Raw genomic sequence first — 16823 nt, 5'->3', positions numbered from 1 at the left:
GGCTGGAGAAAGCTGAAATAAGCATTGCTCCCTCCCAACAATAAGAAAAGTAACTACAAAGTCATAGGTTTCATTGAATCCATCAAAGAGCTGTGGTTTCAAGACAATGAAGCAGCATGAATTCCAAAGAGAGGCAGGCTTCCCCAAGGAGAGATGGAACAGGAATTTTCTCATGTGGAAAATAGGCAGGAAGGAAGAGGCATTACTCACCATACAAGCAAATAGGAAAAATTTAGGTAAAAAAAAAAAAAAAATCAGTGAACTCCTAAGTGCAGTCTAGTGTGACAATATAGAATCTCTAGAAACTTTAGACTCAAGCAGAATATGTACACATCATCATCTCTTTTCCAGGGTTCTCACTTATTGCTTAAGAAAGATTGGGAGAGAGGAATGCCTGGGTGGCTCAGTCGGTTAAGCGGCCAACTCAATTTCAGCTCAGTCATGATCTCAGGGTCTTAGGATCCAGCCCCACATCAGGCAATGGGGGATTCTGTTTTAGGATTATCTCCCTCCCACTGCCCCCCACCTTGTTTGCTCTCTTTCACTCTCTCTAAAATAAATAAATATTTTTTTAAAAAATGAATGAACAATTGGGGAATAACATGAGCCACCAGAGAGACCCCACAGTAAGCAGACATGCAGGAGAAAATTTACCACCACTGAGGGAATGTTATGCAATCCCCCACCCCTGCCCTGATCTTCCTCACATAGGGAACAAAAAACTAAATACCCTGGGTGGGGAGGAGGGCCAGCAAACCCTGGCATCTTCAGGTGAAGGTATATTGATGCTGTGGGAAAGACAGAAAGAAAAACCCTTTACCCCAGAAAAAGACCCAATTTCCCATCCTAATACCACTAGGAAAGGGGCAGAATGTTTTCCCCCCACATGAATTCTGCTGCAGAAACAAGATAGAGTGGGCCAAAGGGGGAAGGGGAATCAATCTTAAGAAAATCCCTCCCCAGAGGCTCAGGCACACAGGAGCTGCTTAAGATTGAGGCTAGACCTGAACAACAGAATCTCTCTGCCCCCACCAGAAGACTAAAAAGCCCCAAGTTACAAGCTACAGTGTCTGCCTTAAACTTAGGGGAAAGGTGTAAAGAGAGAGAGAGAGAGAGAGCTCCCTTGTGGCACAGGCCTTCAGGGAAAGCTGAAAACTGAGTGTGGAGCAGAAACAATTATGGGGGTGCGGGGGGGGGGGGGAATTCTATGGTACTCTAACCCACATCCTAATCAGAAGAGAATTCCAGAGGAAACTACAACCTGTGGTACACAGATGATCAGCAAAGCCAACACAAAATTTAAATTTGACTCAACGCCTGACTTGATTGAGTCAGTACCCCACACTAATGGCCTGAAAGAATGAGTGCTTGCCTCCAAGTATAAATGATATTTGCTTGAGTTTCTACTGTTTTGCACATGATGTCCAGCATGTAATAAATAATTACAGGATGCCCGAAGAAGCAAGGGGGAAAAAATGTAGCCATTTTCAAGAGATACAGTAATCAAAACAAACAAGAAAACAAACAAACACACAAAACCTCAGAGATGACCTGGATGTTGGAACTATCCGACAAGGACTTTAACATAATTTTATTCATAATCATCAAAAAGCAAAACAACAACAAGAATATCTGCCAACTGATGAATAGATAAACTAATTATGGATCTCATGTAATGAAAGCTGTTCGACAGTAGAAAGGAAAGAACTTCTGATATATGCCACCATATGGGCGAAGAGCAAATACACTTGTCAAAATTCCTAGACTGTCACATAGAAAGTGTGAATTTTACAATATGCACATTTTACCTAATAAAAAAACTGAATTTGAAAATAAAATCAGGGGAAAAAATGCAAACTGCCTGTATGGAATCCTAGCTCTACAGTTTATTAGCTGATCAACTTGATCAACTTACTTAGCTTTTCTCTGCCTGCATTCCTACATATATAAAATAGGGGCAATGTTAAAGACAGTATACTTCCCTCATGGAGTAGTTGTAGAGGGTTAAGATATGTAACATTCATAGGACAAATTACAACATAAATATTTGGTATTATTTTTAATTTTCCAACCTCGCTTCCCACCAATGTTACACATTAACTTTGAACCAGCCATTCTGAGCTATTCTAATCCATTCTGCTCTTTCATACCATATGTCTTTGTACTTGCTGCTTTATCTGCCTGCACTGCCCTTTTGTACCTTATCCATAACTACCAGCAGTAGGAAACTTCTCATCCTTAAAAATGGAGTTTCTGTGTCTTATTTGTAGGTCTCCTCTGCCATTTTCCACTCCTATCCAAGTGAGAGACATTGATTCCTACCCCCTTTATGTCTATGCACCTAATGAGTTCATAGCATGACATATGATAAATGGCCAATAAATATTTGAATGAATGAATGGATAAAGGAATCTACTATGGTTCACTTCAATCTGGCTACTTGATAGCACCAAAAAAAAAAAAAAAATGCTCTTTGTTGACAACTATTAAAATACCAAGACTAAAGGAGCATCACAGAGAGAAGTTAGCTGACATACCAGAGCATGTGAAGTCAGTCAGAACAATAGGACATGATGCTCTTAGAAGCCAGAATCTGCAAGAGGCAGGGAGGTCCAGAGAGGTAAATGATGGATTAGTAAATGATGGATCATATAAGTGTAGGTGTCATAGAGGTGGAAAGAAAGACCCATAACAGACAACTAGTGGTAAATTAAGCAGAATTAAGATCTCAGAATCAGGCTACAAAAAGGCTTTGTGGGAGTCTGTTTCGATAAGCCTGCTGATAACTCAGGCCCCCAACCTTATTAGTTTTATTAACTTGGCCTAAATTAAACTCGGACAACTTAAGGCTGGACAGCTGGATTTGTATTTTTTTTGGAAAATTCTGGCTGGCTCTTATCGTGAATTTATAGAGTGCCCAGATCTGCTTTCACCTTCTTTTTATTCTCTGGGTGTGACCGTCTTTTAATATTTCTAAACCCTTGCAGGAGGCTTAAGGAGGTTACTGGCAGTAGTGTGGCCACTGATGAGACCTCTGAAGACACCACACAATACAACGATGCAGGTGCAAAACTACATAATTGTGAGATGATGATGTAGTTAAAGAGGCAGAGCACTTTAGGAGCTGAGTATTCACAACATTGGTGCATCTGAAAACATGAAATAGAATATGTTAGTTCATATGCTCTCCGCAATTAATAAAACCCAGAAAAGGCTCTCAGAGGGTGTTTGTCACCCCTAGTGGTATCTTTGCTGAGGACATGCCAGAAAAAGCTTGTGCTGGACGAAGGAAGCAGCTCTCATTGACACTCCCATACATACCAGAATTCTGGTTCTACCATTATTTGACACTTTTCTCCCAAATACACTGTAATCCCAATAATTTGGAATTACATTTTTATCCTAAAGAGTCATTCCCTAATGACAAGTAGTTACTAAGGTGCCAAACCGTTTTAGGCGAGTATTTTGCAGATAACCTCATCTGGATGAGTCTTTTGACTCTCTGTTATACAGTAGAGTTCAAAATAGTCTTCTCTGTCAAATGAAGTATTTGGACAGGTAGACTATATAGTATTAATTAATCACTTAATTAAGGAAATTAACCAATTAAGGGAAATTAATTAGGGGAGATTATTAATTAATGGAAATGCCTATTTTTAAAATTTTTATAAATACAAATGTATATGTAAGTTGTGATCCAAACTCTTGCTATCTGATCTCAGGAATTAAATCTAGAAAGCAAAATATACTTGTATACCTTATCACTTTGGGCAAATTTCTTGTGTAGATTAGTAGGTAACTTTTGTTTATTCTTTAAAGTGCAAAGTATTTATTCATCCACTCTTTAGGAATTAAAGATGAGTGAGCTTTTCTCTGTCAGTGTTCAGTTCATAGTCTAGGTTAAGAGGGGTTGACTGCCATGTTGAAGGGCAAGTGACAATATTACATAGTAATATATGGTTAGAGCTAAGCCATCAAGATGTCATAAAGTGACCCTGATTTTAAACCAAGTTTATCTCCCAATAAGGTTCTTCTTGTCCCAACTAAATTCAGTCATATGTCAATGTGTCTGTGAGCTATGAACTGTTAGCTACTAGAAGTTTAACAAAGAAAGAAATATGTCCATAACAGTTTAGGTTACACAGGACATAGCACTTATAGAAAGTTTCCTGGAATGGAATACTTACAATATGAGCAATTTTTTTTTTTTAATTTATCTGACAGACGGAGATCACAAGTAGGCAGAGAGCAGGCAGAGAGAGAGGAGGAAGCAGGGTCCCCTCTGAGCAGAGAGCTTAATGTGGGGCTCAATCCCAGGATCCTGGGACCATGACCAGAGCCAAAGGGCAGAGGCTTAACCCACTGAGCCTCCCAGGTGCCCTGAGCAATTTTTTTGTATATAAAATTTACTTCTGAAGAATTAAATAGAACAATAAGGAATTATTAAACTCTAGGTAATGATATGCCTGCTAAAGAGTCATGTGAGCAGCTATCATTGAAATGCATCCCAAAATAAGATGAATTATTGGATATTTAGGGGCATGTATGTGGTAAATCCAGAACAGCAAAATATTAACTGTAGGATCTCAATGGCAAAATGTTACCTCATACTTCAATTTTTAATCATAAAATTTGGGGGGAAAAATAGCCAAGTCAAGACTGGGATCTAAGAAGAGCCTTAATAAGATACAGCTCAATAAATTATAGCACATAGTCTGAAGTCAGATACCAGATTGCCAAAAAAAGAGTTATTGTATCTGTAAGATGAATGTGAAAATTAGATTCTAAGATGAAATCTGGGTTTAAAGTCAACAAAAGTCAACCAAAAAACAAAGACTGAAGTTCCTGGGAACACTCATGGACAGATGTTACTGTTGTTCTTTTCTTCTTTTTCTTTCCCCCTAGACCCTGCCCCTGAGAGCATGTTTTTGTCAAATCTGAATGCCAGGTCTTCTAAACCTTGTATCTTGTAAGCATACTTGAACAGAATTTACCTAATTAACATTTATTTTCTGATTGTATATAATGCATTAAAACAGGCAATCATGCTTCATGGTAAGTTCCAACTGGACAAAACTCAAAATCACACTCTATCCTTAAAAGAAATCAGTCCAGGGATGCCTGGGTGGCTCAGTTGGTTAAGCCGCTGGCTTCCGCCCGGGTCATGATTCCAGTGTCCTGGGATCGAGTTCCATATCGGGCTCCTTGCTCGGCAGGGAGCCTGCTTCTCCCTCTGCCTCTGCCTGTGCTTGCTCTCTCTCTGACAAATAAATAAATAAAGTCTTAAAAAAAAAAAAAAAAGAAATCAGTCCAATTGGTTAATAAGTGCTCACAATAAGCAGTTTTCTAAGATTGCCCCCCCCCAAAAAAAGTCCTGATTGGGAAAATATGCTTACTATAGCAACCTCTGGGTAGCAGTTACATAAATTGTTCTTCATTTTTCATCTGACAATACACAAAATTGTTAGATTTCTATACTTTGTATGCGGTCGCGTGTCCTTCTTTAAACAATTACATGACTTGGGTCACAGCACAGATAAACAAAGGCAAAAATAGGAGCCATGCTGGAAAATTGGCAGAATTACTCTCCATAAGTCACTCCTAGCTGTGAAAAAACTCCAGAATGTTTGGGATTTAGTACAATGTTAGTTTCCTGAAGATAAATCCATGTTACATTCATTTCTTCATCCCCATTCCGAGCCTGGTACAGAGTTGATTTCAGTAAATGTGGTTTAATGGATAAGTGATACATAAAGCAAATAGAAAGTGAATGCATTTAAAAGGAGGTGAAGAATCCAAGTTGAGAGAGGAACAGTGCTAAGATTAATAAATATCTTTGGTAATAGAAATAAAAGAAAAGATATGAAATATGAGAAAAACATGTGAAAATAGCTGTGGTAAGACAGGAAGAGAGATGATTAAAACTGGACAAAGTTTAACTTATTTCTAGAACTAATGTTAAAGATTTAAAGACTTACATTCAATTCCAACATACTATTACTTCCTTTTTCCATCCCAAATGCTGTTACCTATTTCCGCCTCTCGATATCACAGTGAACTGAACAAAGAAATGAGCAAAAATTTAAGATAATTATCTGCAAGAGCAGCAAAAACTAGAAAGGTCTCTTCAAAAGGCCTGAAAATTTGATTAATTTCTGGGAGATAGGAGGCTTGTCAGCCTTATAAGATAAGAATGTTGTGCTGTCAGCTCATTATCCAACTTAAGCAAAAGCTGTTCAATGAAAAAGTGGACAGGTTTCACTCAGTAAGTATGTGTGTTAGTCCAGGCCCTGTGAGAAGCAAGCTAGGAGGGAAAATGGGACAGGATCCAGACCATGATTCAAATCTGACCCTGAGTAAAGGACACAGGAAAGAGAAAAGCAAGGTTGGGTGGAAACATCACTGACTGAAGGTCATAGGAAAGTTCAGCCAAAGTTGATGCCAGAAACATCCTGCTTCTCCCAGGAACAGGCCTGCCTTTGAATCCCTGCCATAGTCATTGGCAAGTGCAGCCTATGGGAAGTGTGACTTCCATTAAAATGTGGCCACAGAGTCAAAGCACAGCAGCTGGAGATCTCATGGGGCTTGATTCCCTGCAGTCCCATCCTCATGGCCGCCAGAGAGCACCCTTTGTTCCACTCCACACGGATACAAGGGAAAGCTACTCCATGGTTCCCGTGGGCCTCTCTTCTTGAGGGAAATTTTTCAGTAACTTCAATAATTTGAATTTTGAATAGGGAGGTTTATAAGCAGGACTAGGGATAGCCGTGGTCTCTGCAGTTTATCTCAAGTCCACCACTGTTCCTCATCCTTTCCCTCTTCCACTATTTGTTTCAAATTCCCCTCATCCCTTAGCTATCACTTTAGCAGGTCATGGTGTTCCATGGTGGTATGAGTCAAATCTTCATTACTGAGGGCAGTGAGCTCCTGACAATCAGCCCCCGTCTAGGGTTGCTGCACACGTCCATCCCCATCCACTGTTCCAGTGGGTTAACAGAGCACCAAGAGGTATCCAAGTAGATCGCCTTAGTTCCACACTTATTTTTTACTGACTCCATTTGTTAAGAGTAGCCCTACCTCCCCCTGGGATTAGCATCAATTTCCTATGCTGATAAAGTGACTCTTTGTCTTGCCTGCTGCCTCCCGGCAACAAGGAGTCCCACATGCCCTGGGAGCAGCCACTCTCACTACCTCAGTGGTACTCACCATACATACTTGCCTTGGCAAAGCCTCCCAAAAGGCACTGCAACTCCTCAGTCAGAATCCATTGCTTCTTGCTAGATGAGACAACAATTTCTGTTGCCATAAAAAGTATTACTTCTGCGATAGCGTTCTAACTTTCTCTTTTAAATTTGAATCTGAATGCCGTAAAATCACTTACTAATGAACTGTATCTGTTCCCTCCGCCGGATGCATACTCAGATTGTTGAAAGAAGTAAATAAAATAACACATATAAAAGAGTAATACAGTTCTTGGCACAAAGTAAGAATAAATAAATATTGAATCTTTATCCAAATCTTTCCCAGTGATAAACTATAATATATATATGCATATATATATATACACATATAATGAACAGCTTACTTAATATTGCTATCATAGCTTTGTTTTTCATTGAACACATAATAACTGAGGGCCAATCTGTGTCACACACAGCACTTGGCACGGGCATGAATAAGACAGGATTGCCTTTAAGACATTTGGAGTTGAGCCCGATGCTCTCATGTTCCTCTTTTATACACAGGCTATAAAAATGCCATGGCAGTTCACGTCTTACACAAATAACTTAGCCCTTGCTGCTTAACAAAACATTAAAATGTCCTTGAACATTTAAACATACTATTATTGAAGTGATGACGTTTGTTTTTTTCCAGGGGAAATTATAAAAAATGCATTGTCTCAGTCACCTTCATGTATTACTTGCAGTTTAGTAAGTAGCACAGTTTTCAATTAATTTATAATGGGCGTATGTAGTTGAAATCTGCATCTAGATATTACTCACATTTGGGATATTTAGTAAAGCAAACAAGTACCCATCTTCTTGACACTTTCTGTACAAATCTGGGACTTTTTTACTTGGTTTCAGAGACTGGTTTAAACTTTTTTCTTTACGTCCTCTGTGGTTTGCACTGTCTGATAATAATTAGCAAAAAGAATTCATTAAGAAATAGTGAATTGTACATCTCAGTGAAAAATCAGTACCATTAGTAACACCAAATTTTCATTCCCCAGAGTTGGGGAGAAAAACATTATATTCTTTCTGTGTTCTCTTCTTTTGTCCTGTCACAATATCTTGACTGTTTTGCTCCAAATAATGTTCCTACCATGGCATTCTGTACAATCACAGTAAAAGCTCTACGCTTATCAAAAATATCAGCTTTGTGGCAGTGTTTAATTTACTGAAAAAAAATAAACTATTTGAGCACTGAAAAATTTCCTTTAAACAATAAAATACCAGCTGAAGAAAAAATAACAAGTATATTAAATCTTTACAGTGAACAAGAGAGACAAGCAAAAAGAGTCAGAGGAATAGAGATAAAAAGATAGGCAAGAGAACAAACAATGAGAAAATCAAGAACATAATTATGAGATATACAATGTTGGGGATATTTTCAAAGAATTTTTAATCCATGTTAGAGTTCGATCTTAGCATATAAATAGCAAGTTCTAAAAATGGAATTCTAAACCATTTGCTCAATTATCAGTTTGGGGTTTTGAAGGGATGCATTTCTAAGATTATTCTTACTGACTAAACCATGGAAGGGCCAACACAAAAGGATTTTAAAGATTTATTCCAAAGTACTTTCAAACTTCTTTGTCACTTTTGAAATGGATAGTTTCATTATCATTACTACCAACAATAATCCTCTCTAGTCTTCCAGAAATATCAGAAGAATAAATTCCTTTTATTTTGTGCATTATTATTTTCAGGATAGAAAACACGACTTCTAATTTCCTGATCAAAATAAAAGATTGATGTATTTCATACTATAATGCATTGGGTCACCTCTAGGGACAGAGGCAAAGAAGGCAGGTTTTATGTGAAGCCTAAGTTGAGAGGCTTACAAAATCTTACTAAAAGAATGTATTTACCATGTTGGCTGGCCAAAGGACCTAGAATTCCCAGCAGAGTCTTTGTTAAAGTTAAATTAATGATTCCAGAAGAGTTCAGTAATAATGCAAATGTTTCACCAGCAGTGAAAATATTAATCTATTATCATTAATATTATAAATTATAAGTAGCTAGCTGCCACTTCTTAAATTAGGGGAAATTACTGTAAAGACATGATAGAAAAAGGCTGAAAGAAGGCAGAAAGAATGAATCATGTCAGGTGTGGACTCAGGACACTGAAGCTGTAAGATAAACCTCTGAGACCGTAAAAGTGCTACAAATTAGTGTTTGGTATTGTCATCTGGCACTAGGACCGATGTACTACCCTATTTTATGCTCTCACCCCCGTATCACAGGGGCTGTATGGCTAAAAACTACATTCCCCAGATACCCCTGTAATGAGTTGTCTAGATGAGATTATTTCTCCACCCACTGGAGTTTGGAATGTGGAAGAGATGGGAGCCATTCTCCATTTAGTGGAGCAAGCCGATAAGCAGGACACCGCAGACATTCTGTGTTAGAATAGCCTCTCTGTCCACACTAAGTGTGAGTGAGTGGCAGCTATGAGGTTGGTAGTATTATAGCACTTTCCTGACCACTGGGTGGCAGTAGCATTTCTTGACCTCTAACTTCTCCAGCACAATTTTGGGTTTTTGTTTTGTTTTAAGATTTTATTTATGTATTTATTTATTTGAGAGAAAGAGAGAGAGATTACAGAGGTTGAGAGAGAAGCAGACTCTTCACAGAGCAAGGAGCCCGATGCGGGACTTGATCCCAGAACTTTGGGTTCATGACATGAGGTGAAGGCAGACTCTTAACCAACTGAGCCACTCAGGCATCCCTCCAGCACAATTTTGTAAGCCCCTTACTTCTGTTATTGAATTCTTTTCTGCTTAAAAACATTGAATGATTTCTATTCCCTGCCATGAATACTGATAAACAGTGTCCAAAGAGTCAGGAATTAGGAATACTCAAGAACTAAAGAAAGAAAGACAATAGATGCAAAGGGCCTGTAACCATGGTCGCTAACTGAAAGAATTGCCACAGCCAGGGAATGTGTGTGTGCCGCTTTATAGGAAAGTAGCCAAACTCCATGAAATATAATGGACACAGGGAGGAGCACAAGAGAGCAGTTGCAAGTACAAGGCGTTTGGGAAAGACAGACTTGCCGTAGGCCTAGATCTAAAGTGTTAGCTAAAGGCTATAATTCTGAGGTGGAACAGAGCAATAGCCTTGGTAAATGGAAAGAACAATGTGAGGGTAACTCACTCTCTCCAGATGAAGCTCCTAACCTGCTTGTATAATTTGCTAAATTTTAGAAAACTTTGGTGTTGGTAAGATTTTTTGTTCCGGTAAGTCTGCTTTGACAATTCAACATTTTATGGCACAAACGGATAGCAGTGGCAAGATTATCTATCATGCTTACAAATGATAAGGAGTTTTTTATTAAGAAAAGAAAGAGGGTAGAAAACCTGATGAGAAATTGAGGCCCTAGATTGATTCCTGAACATCCTTGTTAAGATTCTGGGGACAAGTTTTACCTGTGGGCTTTGAAAAAAAAAGACTTAGTCCTAGGGGAATCCGCTAAGTGACTAGACAGAGAACTCTAAGCCCCTCTTGGCATCATTGATGAAAACTCAGTCTCTGACCAGAAAATTGGAATAGAAAAAAAATCAAACTATTTTTTTTTCAATGACTGGAAGACTTTTCATGTTTCTGTGGTCACCTGGGCAGATATTATATTCATTCACAAGGTAACTTGCTTATGTTATTTAATCAACATAAAAAGCATAGAAGTACTCGAGAGCCATGGCCAGATGTCCAGGACATCTAGAGGGTAGTCTATTAAAAAGCTGAGACACTTCAGAAAATGGAGAATTTTCACAAAGCCTTGATGAATCCCTGCTACATAGATCCTCAGAATTAATGGCTAGGGGATCCCATCACTAATTCTAGATAGTGCTGAATTAAAGGGATTATTTGGATTGACCACATGTCTTAGTGTCTGCAAATATTTGTAAGTAGTCTCATCAAGATGTCAAGACAATTAACCTGATGCCATGGGTAAAGATGAAATTTGGCTGACTTACCCTGAGAGCATAATCCCATGCAGCCTCATTATTTTTTTTTGACTAGAACCCTCCTTTTGAGCAAAGTAATATGTGGGTATAGATGTTCTTAGTTTAGTTGTATGATGATCAAAAACAGATATCTAACTTAATGTGAGTAACTCACCATGACAGAAACTGTGAAGAGGAGTTCTCCAATTTCAGGCATCTTATGTAACCACGTTCTCGGATGCCAAGAAATTATGCAGGTGATGGATCTGATTTACTAGACCAAGTACCATTCATGGTAGTAAATAATAAGAAAATTCGTGCTACCCCAAAGAAGGGTGGTATTCAGTAGGTTGGGGGGAGGATTAAAAAAAAGAAAAAAAGAGAACAATAGCCAGCTTTACTGGGTTGGCTTTATAGAAGACAGTTGAAGAGTGGAAATAAATTCTCCTTACTGGAGAATGCACAACATACTGTCAATGTTTGGGAGCTATAAGAGCATCTTCAAAGCTAGTCTTGACCTTTGTGTGGGGTTTGACCAGCAAACCCTGAGACAGTGAATGACAAGATTACTCCAGGCACCTTAGTGAGAGAAAGGAGAGGCCTGAGGACCAGATGCTCTAGTGATGAAAGGCCTCAAGTCAAGTTTTGCCTCCAGTTTTAGTGGGGTCTTATCAATATAACAACCACAAGCACAAAACAAGGAGGCACAGAGTTCATGAAGTACGTGACCACCACAGGTGCCTGTTTTTCTTCAAAATTTAAACATTTACTCCCTAGATGAGAACCTTGAGCTGCCATAAGAATCTGGTGGCTTTCAGCCTCGAAACTTCAAAGGAGGCACAGGGTTCAGCTACTCCTCCTTTGCTTTTCAATTAGTCCCATCCAGGGAAGCATATACAAGTCAGATTTTGTCTATCCAGGCACTGTGAATTCCCCTACCTTTGCACCTCAAAAAGGCCCTTTCAGATTCATTTCATATATCCCAGCTTGAATGAAGTCAGATATAACTATTCCATAATCAAATAAGATATAACAGTGCCCACCCATCACCAGGCTTTCACTGGACGTACTCAATGGAACGTCGGTGTTGCTTGAGCCCTCCTTAGTCATGAATATCAGGCACTAAAGAGCTCTGAAGGAGCAGCAAAAGATTGTTGCTTTGAATAAGAAAATGTCTGAAACTAGAGTGCTGGTTCCCTCGAACTCCTTTGTAAACAGTCCCATCTAACCTACAAGCTAAACAGTCTGTTCATGGGACCAACATGGAGATAGATGGACTAGCAGGAGTTAAATAAAGAATTTCCCCTTTGGATGAGATTCTGAGAAGAAAAAAGCTAAAAGAGTCACAAACGCCTATGTCCCAGGCATTACCTCTCTGAGTTTACTGAGGGGTAAGATGCCCAAATGCTCAGTTGATTTTTTAAAATGTATGTCATTTGGAGTAAATGGCAGAAATTAAATACTGCTCTACCTTGGACACTGCTGGAGTTCCAAATTTGAAAGCACCCTGATGCAGATGTTTTCATGTCCTTTATAAAGGAACATAGCTAGCTTGCTTCTCGGTCCCACCGCAGAAGAACATTTGATGATTCTGAGATTCAAACTACTTACGGTGTCTTGGATAGATAGCATCAGAGAATCAATGAAGAGACAAAGAGAAGAACAGAGCCCACTGATAAGATACAAATGGTGTGTTTGAGGACATGCAACATGGTTGATGGTCAGGGGGAGTTCTTCAATTCCTCTGCCTGAGGAGGTTGCTTCACTGCCAATGATAGAGCCTGCTGATCCAAATGCCCCCATTACTCCACGATCTACCTGAATACTATGAATCTCTCCCAACCAAGATGAGAGGCTGCTTGGCTAACTGACAGGAGTTCCTCAATTAAATTTACACTGTCTGTGTTCATAACATCAAATGACATGGGAGTACCTAAGCTAATCAAGGTGGACCAAATGATGTCATATCTCCTTTTGTACCTGCTGAAATCACCAACATGGCAAAGGACTGTTCTTGATATCAGGAGGAAAAAAAATCATTTAAAAATGTCTCTAGGAAATATTCCTTGAGTAAAAATCCAAACACAGTTGGCAAGTGGATTATATCAGGCCCTCATGGTAACCCCAGGGGTCTATGAATTCATATGAAACAGAATTGACACCTGTAATCAGTGTGACAACCAACTGCTCAGTGTTGTCTACAGGAATTGTTTCAGCACACTGAAAGTGACACGCTTCTCAGGGAGACCCATGCACAGTGATGACCAATATTGGTCTATGGATGCCCTGCCATTTTCAACCTAGTGCAGAACAGCTCTGACAGTCCATTTAAGCGCCAGAGTTCTCTGTGTGGTTGGCTGAAGCTCTTATTAACAAAGATCACAGCTTGACTGTCTTTCTCTCTCCAAATTTGTTTCTTCCCCTGCCTTCCACAGGTATTGATTCTAAGGACACCTCCTAAGAAAAACCATGAACAGTAAACTGCATCTCAGAGTCAGCTTCCCAGAGGATGCTACCTATGACTGTTGATACTGGAAGTGGGGCTTTAGAGCAGGATCAATCATCAACCATGTTCAGGCTGACAATAAGAGCCTCATCATTATTTGTAGTTGGAGAAATGATTAATAGTGGAAGCAGCCTAATTGATAAAATTTTCATCTGTGGTGAAGTTCCTACACTTCAGTAGGGAATTCACTAGCCAGCATCTATCAGTATTAGACCCATGGAAAATTATGATTATAAGGAATTGTATGAATGTTGTCTAGCTCAATGAACATTCTCAAAAGAAGAATGAAAAGCTTAGGGTGACTAACATGTAATTTTAAAACCATGTATGAAAGCCTGAAGGCCTGCCTGATAGCACACAAACATGTTCTCATCTCCTGAGGAGGAAAGGAAAAGCTGAGGGCCAGGCCCACCATCCCCAGTTTCCCTTAACCTGCAAAAGTGGCCCATCCCTCCCTATTCAGATATAACAATTTCTTCTAGCCCAGTCCTTCCCCACTTAGTATCTGATCATATCTTCCTTTCTAAACACTAGGCCTACTGCAAAAGATTAAGTCACAGCAAAACCAGGCGGAAGATGCTGGGCTTGGTAAGAGAGGAAAGGGTCTGTACTCCAGCATACAGCAGTAGGAACCAAGGAAGTACACATGGGAGTAGATTCTGCATATGTTTGATCAAGGGGATAGAAAACAAGATTCAATAAGGAGAGCTTATCAATTTTGGTCCACCCTTCTGAAATATAGCATTTAACATTCTGACAAGGACCCCCAAAGAGATGGTAAAACTCCATACTAGGATAGTTCTTAGAGGTATGGAAGAAGATCTAGACCTTGCTAAGTGAGGTTGAGACACCAGAATTGCAGAGAAAATGAAATAGGAAGGGCTTAAATGACAAAAGGAAGTGTGTTTGCTATAGTAGATATACTATGTTAAGCTAGAAAAATCACCAAATAATTATATTCTACTGGAAAGCTCAGGGGATATACCATCATTTACCAAGACTTTATTGTTGTCTTGATGAGAGGAATATGAGCATCACTAAAAAATTCAGTGGGGGTTCTCCTTTCTAAGCCAGGGTTGACAATTGTAGTAGCTGTCACAGAACTAGGCTCTGTAATAACAAAGGCAGTGATATCTCACTGATAGCTCACAATAGAGGCCAACACGATCTAATTATCATAACGAGAGACGAGATTGGAATAGCAAACAAGGTGACCTGACTTACAGAAGGTTATGGAGATAATTAATAACATGGTGTTTCTAGGGACAAAGTAGACAGGCAACTATTCAATTCTATTTAATTTATGTCATCAGAATGGACGGGGAATAAATGATTAGAAGGCTGACAGTACCCAATAAAATATCATGATTCCCTTCACTTAAGTGAGTTTTCCTATATGGAAGTCATTGAAGGAAACTCCAAGTCCCAAATGGGTCCACTGTGCCCGCACAATAATCATTTCCCAAGTCCCTGAATGGGTAATTTGGGTAGCCATATTTAGTAGTGAAACTATCTTCCACAAAGAGTCTTTGGCTTGAAGAATATGAAGAGTATACTCTTCCCACACTCTCACAGTGGGGAAGGCCAACCAGGTGACATTTTAACATCTACATACCCATAATCCAATGGAGTGACTCAAAAACAGTATTGTATCCTGATGGGATGGTGGAAATGAGTACCACTTTTTAAGGATCTAAAGCAGGGGCTGGCAAACTGTGACCCACAGGCTAAAACCATCCCACAATCTGTTTTTGTAAGTAAAGATTTTATAAATCCATCAGTTTATATATTATTTATGACTGCTTTCACATGACAACAGTGGAGTTGAGTAGTTGCAACAGAGATCAGGTGACACACAAAGCCTAAAATATTGGTACTAATATGCCTTTGAATTTGTGGTAGTCCTACTACTACCCTTCTACCTCAATCTGATTTCCATAGGCTCTTAAATTAAATTAAGATATGATGGAGATTACTACTCTTATACCCATTAGATCAGGGGTTGGCAAACTTTTTCTGAAAAGGATATACACCAAATTTCAGTCATTATCAAAGATGTAACGTCCTTTGCTGGAGCAGATTAACATGACATGTGACATGCAGCAATTGATTTGGCAAATGCATTCTTTCCTGACTTATCATAAAGAAGATCAAAAATAACTCACATGTACATGAAATAGACAAAAGTGTACATTTGCAGTTTTGCCCCAGAGTTATATCAACTCCCCCACTTTCTGTTGAAAGATAGTCTCAAGAATTCTAGATCATCTGAACATTCCATAGACCATCATATCAATCCATTACATACATGACATCATGCTAATCAGGACTCCTGAGCACATTACAGGCCTTGGTAAGACACTTGTGCTTCTACAGGAATGATATAAACCCTATGAAGATGCAGAGATCCATCACATAAGTAAAACTTCTAGTGGATCAGCAGTTAGTGACAACCTCAGATATCTTATCTAAGGCACAGTTCAAATTATTGAATCTTGTCTCTCCCATAGTGAATACCTATGACAATGCCTGACAGCCTCCTTGGGAACCCAATATGGGTAACATATTCTGTACTTGTAAACAGTGCTCCATCCCATATCCAGGTGATACAAAAAGATGTCAGCTTTAAATGGAGCCTAGTATAGAGAAGGTCTCTCTAGCAAATCTAGGCTACCCTTTGCACAATACACCCAGAAAACCCTAAGGATATGCAATGGGAAAATATACAGCAAGAGGAATATGTATTAAGCTTCAGGGGAAAAATCACAGTTCAGACCACTGAGTTTCTCAAACCTTGTGCCATCTTCAGGGGAAAATTATATACCTTTGAAAAACAACTTGTATTCTATTGTGCCATAGAAAATTCTTGGCATGACTGATGTTATAGACTGCTCTGTGGGTAACCATTACTGCTGAATCAAATTGTCCTAACAGGGAAAAGTGTAGAGGTTAACATGGGTAATAAATGGAAGCTATAAAGATTATGGCAAGTGGGAAGGGGGCACGTAATGGATCGAAGCTCCAGTAAATAATGTGATAACATTATTCCCATAAGGAACAACAGATTTCTACAGGAAATCCTAGGGCTAGAAAATAATCTCAGCTATCTGTCAGATTGTGTCCTGATGAATGGTCAGTTCTGGG

Source organism: Martes martes (assembly GCF_963455335.1).
Source record: "Martes martes genome assembly, chromosome: 6".
Classification (NCBI taxonomy): domain Eukaryota; kingdom Metazoa; phylum Chordata; class Mammalia; order Carnivora; family Mustelidae; genus Martes; species Martes martes.
The sequence above is the reverse complement of the archived record's forward strand: the minus strand, read 5'-3'. Positions refer to the sequence as shown.